Source organism: Saccopteryx leptura, chromosome 5, assembly GCF_036850995.1.
Source record: "Saccopteryx leptura isolate mSacLep1 chromosome 5, mSacLep1_pri_phased_curated, whole genome shotgun sequence".
Taxonomy (NCBI): Eukaryota; Metazoa; Chordata; class Mammalia; order Chiroptera; family Emballonuridae; genus Saccopteryx; species Saccopteryx leptura.
The window spans coordinates 198828512-198838885 of NC_089507.1; positions in this window are offsets into that span (position 1 = coordinate 198828512).

Genomic DNA, 10374 nt, shown 5'->3' on the forward strand with positions numbered 1-10374 from the left:
TTGAGTTTTGGGGTGATTTGTTATGTGGCATTATTATGGAAATAGCTGACTGATATAGGCTACATCATACTTATAGGTCTTAATCTGTCCATGGGTATGCCAATACAGATACTAAATTAGGAAAGAAAAAAGTAAATTTAATTAAAAAAGTACTTCAACACTTGCCTTACTGATTTAACTTTGCTATGTAAATCAAGGTCAATTATAGCCTTTCATTTACTAAATGAAACTTGAGGCCATAAGTTTGTAAATGAAGCAGCAGCATGTGGTTAAAGAATAAGAGAGATCTGAGGTATTCATTTATTTATTCAGTACTAGATAAAGCCTTCATTCTACAAATGGCTCATTCAAAAACATTTTTTCCATTAAAATAGATTAATTATGCTCTTTTGAGCTAGACCTTGAAAATATGGTGCTGAGTGTTAATAGCTGACCCTGATCAAGTGCTTACCATAGACCAGACACTGTTCTTCGTGCTTTGTCTACATCAATTTATTTAACCCTCAGAACTTAATGTGCTAGCGACTATGGTTATCCCCGTTTTACCAATGAGAAAATTGAGGAGTCAAGAGGGTAAGTGATTAACTTACCCAAGCTTCCACAACTTGTAAGGGACAAAGCTGGGACCTGAGCCCAGGCTGCCTTGTTTCAGAGCCCACACACTCTTCCCCACCATCATTAAGATATAGACATGCTAAATTTTTGTTGATGGGAAATTTACAGAGCAAAAGGGGCAGCACCTTTAAATGAGAAGACAAATCAGTCATTGCAAACCATGGGCAAGAGACTATGATTGAAAAGAACAGGAAACAATGGTTAAGAATAGTAGGGAAGACCTGTTATAGACAGGTGGCCAGAGAAGGCTTTTCAAGGGATTGTCTCAAGGATAAATACGATCAGACGAAAAATGGCCCAGAGAGAGAAGACTATTCCGAACAGCAAGAGCAGGGAAGTTGATCTTGAGGCGGAACCCAGGTTGGTATGTTTTAGGAACTGAAAAATGGCTTCAGTGAGGCTGAGGGGCGAGTGTCTCTCACTCACTGCCACAGAACAGGGGTTGGTCAACAAATTTTCTGTAAAAATGCCAAAGAGTAAATACGTTCGGCTCCGCAGGCCATGTGGTCTCTGTCACAGTTGTTCACATCTGACACTGCAGCATGGGAGCAGCCATACACAATAAGTAAATGGATAAGCATGTGAATATTCCAATAAAACTGTATATATGGGCACTGAAATTTCAATTTCATTGTGACAATTCCACAAATATCAAGTATGTGTGTGAAGACACACAGCCTACTCAGCGCCTTTCCAACATATCAGGTAAACTTATATTTGATGTAGCTTGACCTTGGAACTCTGGGGAGTTCTCTGTCAAAATACAGCATATAGGTTATGCCAGTAAAAGCAAGAGATAATTTTGGATGAAAGTAATGAGTAGGCAATTGGGTTATTGAATCATTGGATTAATCAGGATTCTCTAGGAAAAAAAAAACACAAACCAATAGACTATACATGTACATGTACAGGAAGAGATTTATTGTAAGGGATCTGGCTCACGCAATTAGAGAGCCTGAGAAGCCCCCCGATCTGCCATCTGTAAGATGGAGACCCAGAAAAGGCAGGGGTATAATTCAGTCCCAATCTGAAAGTTTTAGACCCAGGAGTGCCGAGATCAGGAAAAGATCAACATCAAAATTCAAGTAGTCAGGCAAGAAGGGCCACATTCTTCCTGTTTTTTTTTTTCCTTTTTGTATTTCTCTGAAGTTGGAAACGGGCAGTCAGACAGACTCCCGCATGTGCCCCACCGGGGTCCACCTAGCAGGCCCACCAGGGGGCGATGTTCTGCCCATCTGGGGTGTTGCTCTGCCACAGTCAGAGCCATTCCAGCGCCTGAGGCAGAGGCCACAGAGCCATCCTCAGGCCCAGGCAATCGCTGCTCCAATGGAGCCTCGGCTGCGGGAGGGGAAGAGAGAGACAGAGAGGAAGGAGAGGGGGAGGGGTGGAGAAGCAGATGGGCGCTTCTCCTGTGTGCCCTGGCCGGGAATCGAACCCGGGACTCCCGCATGCCAGGCCGACGCTCTACCACTGAGCCAACCAGCCAGGGCCTGCTTTATGTTCTAATCAGGCCCTTGACAGACTGGATGATGCTCACCCACACCGGGGAGGGCACACTGCTTTACCAAAGTCCCCTGATTCAAAGGTTCATTTCATCTGGAAACACCCTCCTAGAAATAACATTAAACCAATTTCTGGGCAAACTGTGATTTAGTCAAGTTGACACATAAAATTAACTATTACCATAGTCTGATTAGTAAAAAAGAGTAAACGATATATTCACTCAGGAAAAAGCAGTAATGTTCTTACTGAAATATGAGCATTGACCAAGATAACATATAATCACACCCCATCCTTTACAAAGGAGATATAACACAACAGAGACAGGAATACATGAATGGGTATCATCATTCATTCAAAGAGTATTTAAGGTTCAACGCCGTCTAAGAAAACTTGAATTGCTTGAAATCTTAGCGGTCATGTATAAAAAAATTTGACAGTTGTTTTCCCAAATTTGACAAAACAATCTTAAAAATGTATATCCCCTAACCAGTAATGAATTGAGGAGTCAAAAGAAAGCGTTCTAAATTGGCAGTAATAAAAAAATATATATTTAATCAGTCCTGATGGTGGAAAGACTAACTTCTCTAAGTGTCTCTATATAGAAAATCCAAAATCGTTGTCATAGTAACAGTGCATCAGAAAGTATACAGCTAAAATACACAGAAAAAAAGTATGACAGGAAAATCAGATAGTTAGTTAATTAAAAAATAAGATGTATATGGAGGATTTTTTTTTAACTTGAGTGACATTTTTCAGCTTTTAAAATTTTGTAGTTTGTAGTGTTTCCTTCTTTAAATCTAAATAAATACTTTCCTAATTATTTTTTTAATTCTTTTTCTTAAGGAAAGCCCCCAAATTGTCAAACCTTCAAGGCCTACCAATCTGGAACCAGCTCAGGTTAAGTACCTACTATATGAGCCAAGCGTTTCTCGATTTCTAGAAATATGCATTGAACAGAAAGGAAGTGGTTTTAAAATACAGGGTGGAGCAAAAGTAGGGTTATAGTTGTGAGTACATGAGACAGAGTTTATTCTTGTGTTATTAGTTATTAATTATTGTATTATTTTCCATATGAACAACTATAAACCTACCTTTTCCTTACCCTATATAGCCAACAATTCTTTGACACACAGAGCTTTAGAAGACAGGGCTATCAAGAAGAGAAAGGGACTAAAATTCGAATGAAATGTCAGCATATAGGAGTTCATCTCAAAGGAATTAATTTCTCTTCTTGAAAATTTCAATCATTCCTGAGTCAGCTCCCCATTCACAGGATCAGGAAAATGGTGTAAAAATGATGTCACATTTACCAAGCCTGTGCTGTTCTGATAGGTACTTAGCACAGACTCTCACATTTCTACCCCAGGTTATGGATTCGTCTCAGAGAGGTTCAGTAATGTGCCCAAGGCCACACAGCGAATGAGTGGTGGAGCCAGAATACCCAAGATGTTTGTTCTCTGCTCCCTATGCAATGCAGCCTTCCAGGCTTGGAAAAGGAAGACCAAAGCAGGTGATGTTGCTACCTCAGGAGCGATTTCCCACATTGACTCATTTACTGCACACACAGTAATCCCCTACTCCTGACACCCACCACCAGCTTCCCACCCTCCAAATTCCCTCCAATTTTCATACCTTATATTGGGTACCTGCCCCCTCGCATGCTCCCCAATCCCATTATATCAGTGTGAACCAGTGTCACTCAGCATGTATTGTGAACATTTCTCTAATGGTACCCCCCCACCCCCCGCCCCATGAAATGTTAATACCACAGATATACTGTATATCTATTCAGGTGCTGTGCACATATGTGTGCTTTATCCCTAAAAAGAATAAGATTGTTTTCACCCCTCCCCCTTGTGGACCAGTTTGTCCCCCTTGAAGGCAGTTTCTGTGTTCCTTGGGAACACAGGGTGTCAGGGCTAGTGGCAGATGTAGCTGCCGCTGTGCCCTGGGGCTCGGTCAGTGCCTGGTGTGCTCTCTGAGCTGCAGAGGCAATGGCTCCCCCCACCCTTCTCTGCTACGCTTGTCCCCAGGTCCTGCCCAGAGGCGGGAAGCTGCAGAACTCTACTGGCCCCTTCTTAGCAGGGGATGTTTCCCCCCACTTCCGCTTTGCTCTTCCCCAGCCCCTTGCCATCGTTGTCCACTTGCAGGCCAGATGCTCCAATGATTCTAGGAAAACAAAGGCCACAGGAGGGCACTGGCTGCTCTTCCAGGTGGCACGATTACTCTCCAGCATCCCGAATCCCATACAGTCCCAGCATTTTGAACTTACTCTGAATCGTCTCTTTAATGGCAACAGTCTTTCTCAGCGGCTGTTTCCAGAGAAGTCTTTAGACTTTGAAAACGTACCAAAGGGCCCTTTCAGTGGTGGGATTCAGCTGGTTTGCACCGGTTCAGCAGAACCGATACCCAATTTTTTGTTGAGTTTGGCAAACCAGTTGTTAAAATGGCACCTGTAATCAGGGTTCTCTCTAAGGTGGGTGCCTGGGCAGCTGCCCAATGTAGAAATTACAATTTACATTCCTTACTCTTTTTTAACATTAATCTCCGCAACAGTGTATTCTAAGTGCCTGTAGTAATGCTCATTCTGTCCACAGGTGAAAAGAATTGCAAGTGAGGAGGGCAGTCAAGAAGCAGTATGAAAATATCTTAAATAACGGTTTTATTTATTTTTTGTCAGGTATCATTTAATACTTTTTCATTCATATATTAAAACTTTCTTATAATCTAGTTTTGTGTACCTCTTTTATTGTTCTTATTTAAGTATTTAAATGCATGAAATAATAAACTACCTTTCTATATATATATACACACACACACACACACACACATACACACACATATATATATATTCTACTGGAAAGTTCTGTCCGTTTCTATCACAACAAGTTTCGACACATAAGCACATGTTTATTTGGTGCATGTATGCCTCTCTATTTTTATCACTTAATGTATATGTACTGCCATAGCAAATTAACTAAAACAAAGTTGACTCACGTTAGTCTTATGTGTGAAGTGATAGTGTACCCATGGCTACTGATAAAGTTCATTTACGCCACTGTAATTTTTACGAATTTTAACAAGGAAGAAATGCTACAGAATCATGTCTGTCACATCCACCATATTCTTAGGTTCTTAGACTTAGCACCCTCCGACTATCACTTGTTTTTGTCCTTACAAAATTTTTTGAAGGGCAAAAAATTCAAAAATGAAGAAGATATCAAACAAGCACTGGTTCAATTTTTCACATTAAAAGATAAACCATTTTTCAAAAATGGGATATACAAATTGCCCTCACGCTGGCAAGAAATCATTAATAATAATGGCAATTATATTATTTAATAAAGTTTATTGACGGTAAGAAAAATTTGTATTTTGTTTTATTCCAAAAACGGACAGAACTTTCCGGTAGATATATATATATATATATATATATATATATATATATATATATATATATATATATATATATCCGGTAGACATATATATACTTAAAATGGTCAGTAGGGCAGAGAACCAGTTGTGAAATTATTTGAATCCCACCACTGGGCCCTTTGCTAGAAATTAACCTTCACCAAGCCCTGAGCTAGGTTCCTCTCAGAGATTATCAATATTTCATTTTGGCAACAACTTCCATTTTATAGGTGAGACAATGGAGGCTCAGAGAAGTCAGTGCGTTCACCCAGGTCACACGAGGACAAGTAGGGGCAGCCCAGGCCAGACCGGCTCCAAGGCTGTGTCCTAACCACAATGAAAGCCACCACTTCATCTTAGTGTAGCACTTCCCTCCACTGGGCAGGAAACAGAAGTTGGGGATCTTCAAAGCGGGTGGGAGGAGTACCTTTGAGCTTTATGTAAGTTTATTCTTCCAACCACAAAGGCTGCCCTGGAGCTGAGGAGCACGTGGTCTTTTTTTAGTGGTGCATCTGATCATTGATTAAGGTATGCTGACCCACCATTGGCTTTACGGCTTTTAGCGAGAGCTTTCTCTCTTACTTCTCAATGACTACATTATAAAATGGGTCCCTCGGTGGAGACACTTCCCAGTGAAGACCAGGCTCCCAAGAGAAAAGCTCTTAGACTTGGCCAGATGTGCCCAGAAGCTCTGGAGAGATTCGAATAGTGAATTGTGTCTTCTGTGTTGCCACCTAAGGTTCCTCAGCTCGGCTCATATGGCTTTAGATTTGAATAACTTCCTGTCTTCTTGTAGCATTTAAGTGAGCCTTCTTTCAGTTTTTCATAGTTAAGGAAAGAAGAGAAAAATAACTTTACTTCTTTGATCATCTTTTCTATTATGTACAACAGAACCAGGACTATGCCTTCTGCTCTGCACTTTATACAAATGACCTCTAATCCCCACCACAGTTTAGGCTAAAGATCTCAATGTGCAGTTTCTGGAGAAGAAAAAGAGGCTCAGAGAGCTGAAGTGACTGGCCTGGGGGCACGCCACAAGGGATCAAGAGGAGCAGAATTCAAGCTCCCCTTTTGTTGGCCTCAGGAGCCATGTTCTTTTTAATAAAACCATTTCCTCCATGTGGCCAGCATGTTAGTTAAAACTATCCCTTTCAAGCAACTCTGAGATTTCTAGCAGAAGCTTAAAATTTCCATTTCTACCCCCAACACATGCAAAACAATCATTTACTTGGCGTTTCCAGTCAATCACTTTTTTGATGGTTAAAACTGGCAAGCAGACTTCGGTTTCGAGCGGAGAAGGAGCTTAGAAGTAGCCGCTTAAGCCTGACCTGTGGTGGCGCAGTGGATAAAGCGTCGACCTGGAACGCTGAGGTCGCCGGTTCAAAACCCTGGGCTTACCTGGTCAAGGCACATATGGGAGTTGATGCTTCCTGCTCCTCCCTCCCCCTTCTCTCTCTCACTCTCCTCTCTAAAAAGAAGTAGCCGCTTGGTCCTAGCAACAGGAAAATGTTGGACCAACTGGAAAAATGAACAGGTCTTCTTAGATCTGTGAGAGATGTGAGGTCGCAGGGCAGATCACTGCCTCCAAAATTGGAGAGATGGACAGGCAAACAAGAACAAGCACGACTTTCTGGAGCATCAATGTCTGCGGGAGCCGGTGCCGGGGCAGGGAAACCTGACCTGAAATGGGCCAGTTGCTGGAAGCTCGGTGTAGATGCATTTGAGACTCAAAAACTCCAGGAGGGTCCAGGCCTAGGGGTCCTCATACTGTGAGAGCCTGATGAGCAGGTTCTCACAGTGAGTATCAGAGAAAAGTCCCCTGTGCTTCCAGCGTAGGGGGACAGGGAACTCACCATTTTGAAATGTCATAGCTCTCTTCTTCCTAACAGGGTCTGCCCTCAGGGGAAACGAGTTACCCAGGACCTAATCTGCTAGTTGTATCAGAGCCTAACTAACCAGGAGAAGGGAGATACCCAACTCCAGCCCTCTCTAACCACCCTGTCCCACCTCAGGGGGTGAGGGAGGCAAAGAAACTTGTAATGTTCGTAGTTCAGAGAGGCACAGCCTCCCCGAAGGACAGAGGCCTAATCGCTAGAGTCTAGAACACTTCTCTTTCCTCTCTCTGCCCCACAGTACTGCAGGCCTATTCACAGCAGTTCCTTTTCTTCTTTTATAGCACATCGTGTCAGATGATGAGGAAAAAAAATTAGAAGGCATACTAAAAAGCACCATTTGAAGAGAGAGGACCAGACTCAGGTGTAGCAGGGATGCTGGAATGATCAGACCAGGAATTGAAAACACCTGTGATGGTTATGCTACCATGATCTAACAGATAAAGTAGAGCGCATGCTACAACAGATGAGCATGTGAGCAGAGATGGAAATTCTAAGAAAGAATTTTAAAAATGCTAGAGATTAAAAACAACAACAACAACACACTAATAGAAATGAAGAATGCCTTCGATGGATATATTAGCAGACTAGGAAAGAGTCTCTGAACCTGTGAACACATCAGTAAAATTTTTATAAACCAAAAAGGAAAGGGAACAAAGACTTAAAAAAAAATAGAATGTCCAAGGACTGTGAGACAACTGCAAAAGGTATAACATACATGTAAGGGGAACAGCAGAGGGAGAAGAAAGAGAGAAAGCAATGGAAGAAATAATTGATATAATGACTGAGAATTTTCCCCCAAATTAGTGTCAGATACCAAACCACAGATCCAGGAAAGTCAAAGAGATCAAGCAAGATAAATGCAAAACGAACAGACCAACAAACAAACTACTTCTAGGCACATCATATTTAAACGGCAGAACAGGAAATATAAAGAAAAAAATCCTAACGGAAGTCAAAGAGAAAAATCACCTCACCTATTGGAGAAGCAAAACTAAGAACAGTGTTCAACTTCCCCTCAGTAACCATGCAAGCAAGAAGAGAGAGGAGTGAAATACTTAGAAGTGTTGGGGGGGAGGAACCCCCACCAGCCTAGAATTCTGTTTCATGCAAAATTATCCTTCAAAAGTAAAAGAGAAATCAAGACTTTACATGGACAAGCAAAACTTGAGGGAATTTGTTGCCGGTACAGATATCTGACAAGTGTTAAAAGAAGTTCTTTTTTTGCATGAAGATGGTCAAAAGGAACAAACTTCCAGTTATAAGATAAATAAGCCCTGGGATGGGATGTACAACAGAATGACTATAGTTATGTAACGATTTATAGTTAACACGGCTGTACGGCATATTTGAAAGTTATTGAGAGAGCAATCCTGAGTTCTAATCACAAGAAAAAATCTTTTTTTTTTTTGCACCTGTATGAGATAATGGTTGTTAACTAACCTCATTATGGTAATCATTTCTTGATTTATATAAGTCAAATCATTACGCTATAAACCGAAAACTTATACAGTGCTGTATGTCAATTATAGCTCAGTTAAACTTGGAAATGAGGAGAGAGTTTTTTAGCGGAAAGAAAAGTACTACAACAGGTCAGAAACTTGGATCTACACAAAGAAAATTGGAAAAGGAAAAAATGAAGGTAAAATAAAAAATTTTCTTTTCTTATTCTTAATTGATCTAGTGGTGTGTTCCAAATAATAACTACAACACTGCCTTCAATTCTGTATTCTTGTGTACATATGTATGCTTACGTATAAGTGAAACGAAGGACAGCAATGATTCAAGGGATGAAGGGGAGGAATTGGGGTTATTTTGTTATCATAAGGTAGGAGCACTACCTGGGAATTGATATAATGTTATTTGAAGTTGGACTTGGATCAGTTGTAAAGATATAAAGCTATAAATGTAGCCATAGATATAGAGTATATGAACATATTGCTAATTTTAGGGCAACCACTATAAAAAGCAACACGGGCCTACAGGCCCCTTAATGTAGAGCCTGGGAAAGCCCCCATCCTACTGAGGATGAGAGAGCGACTGGGCTCAGGACCTGGGTTGAACAAGCAGGGGTCCGAGGCAGCTGTGCGCACCCAGGCCGCTAGCCTGAAAGGGGATGTCTTTACCTCCTCCCATGGTGGCCATGACCTTCCCTTCAGTTGCACAGCAGGGGCGCCCAGCAGTTATAACCTCAGTGGCTTTTACGCTCTGGGACCTTTAGCAAATGACTGTGACTTGTCATTTACTTACCTGTTGGCTTCTATGCCCATGGCCTCTGGAAGCCACATTTTAAAGATGAAACCACAGGTGTTTGTCCTGCTCACACCTGTCTCCTCATGCATGACACAGAGTCTGGCTCAGAGTTTCACGAAAGAGTGAGAAAGAAAAAGGTGACTCAAGGATGAAGGAAGGGAAGGAGAGAAGAAATACAGGGAAAAAACAAAGGTGAAAGGCAGAGAGGAGGGAGGGAGGAGAAAGAAAGGAGCTTCTTAGAAGTTGAGATGAGTCTCTCTGGAAAAGTCTACTGTGAACTGCAGACAGAACTGCAATTCAGGTGTGCCCCCTGAATTTTCCTAAAGGGCCATCTTCTTCCTACATTAATAATGATAGTAATAGCTAACACTTAGAATATACCGACTTTTTACTGCTTCAGTGCCTATAAAGTGTGTGTGTGTGTGTGTGTGTGTCTGTGTGTGTCTGTGTGTGTGTGTGTGTGCGCGCAGAATAGTCAATGACAGAGCCTCTTAAATCAAACAGAACTTGATTTAAATCCCAGTTCCTCCTCTTAGTAGCTCTATGTCCTAGGCCTCAGTTTCTTTATCTATACAGTGGGTGCAATTACCGTATCTAAGTTGTAAGGATTTCATGAGATCATGTATGCAAAACTCTTGGTACAAATCTCTCACACAGAATCAGCTCTATGGTAATGTTACTATTATTACATCATTAT